Genomic DNA, 3,567 nt, shown 5'->3' on the forward strand with positions numbered 1-3,567 from the left:
TATGGAATTTCTCATGATCTTTTGTGGAAGAAGGACTTGAAGGGTAAAAGGAAGCATTTCTTAATTTTGGCTCTGAGATCATACCCTGATTGTTTCTGTGCAATGGTGCTCAGACTGCGGCTGGGTTTGTAGCCTCTCCTGCCACTGTCTCCTTGGAAACTAGCAGCTTGAAGGCCAGTGCTGGGGGTGGCTGCTAATACTAAGGCATCACCATTAGTGTTCCAAGTAATTTCTACCTTTACTCAGGAGCACATACGGGGTGAATTCTTTTATTGCTCTGCAGAGATGCTCCTCAAAATAATTAAGCTAAATACCCCAAACCACAAGACAAAAGGAAGGGCAGAAAATCCTTGCTATAAGGATAAAGCTTCTACTTTTTAGCCTCTTGGGTTTAAGTGGCACATTTTAAATTATTCTTTTAAGAGAAATTAGCAACTACCCTTTTTTTTTTTTTTTTTTTTTGATTTTTTTAGGACTTCTGCCCTCCAGTCTGCCCTGCTCGCTCCTGTCCAGATTTATTTACTATTATACATAAATATACTATAGCTGTCAGATATAGGCGTCAGATCTTCTTATGGATGGTTGTGAGCCACCATGTGGTTGCTGGGATTTCAACTCGGGACCTTTGGAAGAGCAGTCAGGGCTCCTACCCATTGAGCCATTTTGCCAGTCTCACTTTTCTGCTTTGTTACAGGTCATGTTCACTATTGCTGTTGGGTCAGTTGTCACACTGTCAGCCAGGATATGAAAAATGTGTGCTCTGGATCCAGCTCAGTTCTCAGCTGGGATTTACTGTGGGGTGATAGTTTGTAACCTTAGCCAAATTACAGGGCCTATTGGGTGCCTCTTAATTCTGTGTTTTATACTTGCCAACCTTTGTTTCCTTTTAGTACAGATCCTAAGATAAACTGGATACATGATAACCCAGGAAGTTAAACTTCGGAAGTTAGGAATAATTCCTTCTCTAGGTTAGAGATTATGGTTGGTGTTTCCTTAAAAGGCGAGTCACTCACACTTCCTGTGCTGCGGTTCAGAGTGCCATTAGAGGCAGCAGGATGCCAGAGTCTAGGTCTACATCAGGCATTTTAAGCTGGTGACCTGGGTACAGATATGCAAGAAATGTGCAGGAAGTGCTCTTTTACCAGTTTTCTGAGAAACATAAATCTGCCAGCAGCCTTTTAGTCTACCAGTTTCATGAACTTTAATTATCCTGTCAACTTATCTCCTGGAAACACACCGGAGAATGATCTTTATATACATATAGCCATTGTCTCAGATTATCTCAGATGTAACTGTCTGGACATTTAATTGAAGGTAAAATGAGGTCCTGACGTTGAATCCCTATGCAATGATTGGTATCCTTTTACGAATAGCTGAGTTTGGATAAGGACTCATGCAGAAGAAACTTGATGGATGCCTACAAGGCACTCAAGCCACTAGGCAACACTGCCAGTGTCCTAGCCACTGTCTAACTACACCTTGAGAAGTGTGGGAGGAACAGCTTTTAGAACAACCATCAGTGGTGAGCACATGAAAGGCAGCTAATGTAGATTCTGTTGCCACCAGTCAGTGGGTAAATGGCACCTGTATATATTTTTTGTTGTTCCTTAGTTTTTCTTTCGTATGTATATACACTTGAAGGGTCTTAGGCCACAGACCTCAGACAATGATACACAGTGACACCTTTTCCCACCCAGAAACTATCTAAGGCATTGTAACACAAGCTGGTAATCTTAGCATTTTAGGAGACTAAGACTGGATGATTGCAGCAAGTTCAAGGCCAGCCTGGACTATGTGACCCTGTTTTAAAAGACAAAACACAGAACAACAAGAAGACCCCGTGTAGAGGCAGCAGTTTGGAGGCATTGTAGGAGGAATGAGGGACTGCTTAGTAATCTGCAATGGCCTGTTTATACACAATATTTTTCAGGACCTCCAAAGTCTGGCTTCACATTCATACTGCTTGAGGACAATGAAGCCCCAGGTGTTAGCCTGTTAGGCTCCTTGCTACAGGTGATTCTTAAGCCGGTTGCAATTTTACACAGGAGCCCTGCAAATACAGTGCCTATGTCTGAGTCATGCTAAAGCAGCCTTATGATCATGTTGCTTATAGTGAGACAAGAGCTTTACATTGCTTTGCAACAGCAGTGTATTTACACAAAACCAGATGGCATAGGCCATCATTCAGTGTGGCCTCAGCATTGGTGTAGGAGACTGAGGTATAGTGTTGCCATGTGGTTTTTACCCCCAAGTAATACCATATATTACATACTATATTATATGTGCTTTAGTTTTACATCAGGCACAAAACCATGAGCTAGAATGTTAGGGTATCTATACTGTAACTTGCTCATCTGAGATTTTTCCAACCCCATTATAATCCATGGGACCCTTGTCACTGACTGCATACCGTTTCACTGCATGCTACTGTATGTACAATGTGTTAGAAGTAGAGCAGGAGTCAAAGGTCCTGTCTGAGAAAAAAGGTGTAAATTCCACCGTAATCCTAGCTCTGTAAAGACAATTGGACGCTGAGGATGAATAGACCTGGTCTGGAAAACCATGTCCTAGCTGTGAAATACAGGGTGGGACAGGCACTTTAATTTCAAGGTCAAAGCCATTGTCATTACCAAGAAGGGAAGGCACATTAAGTCTCCACTACATGTTAATTTTATCTTCGTAGTGACAGCTTGTAGGTTCTTTCGAAAGCCTGACAGGAGTGAGGGTAGTTTTTAAGAATTAGATACACATTCTGTGTTTTCCCAGTTATCTGCCACACAAGTCATTGTGTGGGAAACAAACCACTCAGGTGGTTCTGTTCCTAATTTGGAAGCTTTCAAGGACTAGAAAGTTCTGATCAGACTTGAGAAATGCCCTGGCATTCTGAAAATACTGAGTGAAGTCAAAGTGAGGTGAATTTCAATGACAAATGGAACAGTTTACTGTATTACTTCAAAAAGTACTAACATCCTAAAACTTGGAAATTAGCTTAGTAATGGTAGAGTCTGGAAGGAGGAGGGAGTGGATAGCCTTTCTGTCAGGGGGGCAGTGTGAGATTTCTAACTTTAGACCTCAAAGTCCAGAGTGCTTTATGGGCTCAACAAGTTCAAGTTTATTTGAAGTAAATAGATGGAGAATGTACTGGAACCAAAACTTACAAGGTTATGGAATATTACTTTGACAGTCTGTTGTCTATTTAGTAAAATATTTTGATCATAGAAAATTGTATGAACAAAATCCCCAAACATTTTAAAAATATTGAAATTTTAAACAAAATATCCCTGAAAACATGTAAGTTTATAACCAAAAGTTGGTAGTATTGTCAAAATATGATTAATATTCAAAAGGTGAAAATATCTTTAGGGATCACATTTTAAAAACAAAGGGCTAGGGACACTGCTCAGTTAGTGAAATGTTTGTTTTGCCAACACGAGGGCCTGAATTCAATTCTAGAACTACCATGCATATAGATAATCCTAGCCTGGGAAGATGGAAATAGGTGATTCCCTGAGCAGGCCAGACTGGCTGGCCAGCCATGGGTCCTAGGAATCTGCCTGTCTCTCCTCC

The sequence above is a fragment of the Mus pahari genome, chromosome 9 (genome assembly GCF_900095145.1).
Source record: "Mus pahari chromosome 9, PAHARI_EIJ_v1.1, whole genome shotgun sequence".
NCBI lineage: Eukaryota > Metazoa > Chordata > Mammalia > Rodentia > Muridae > Mus > Mus pahari.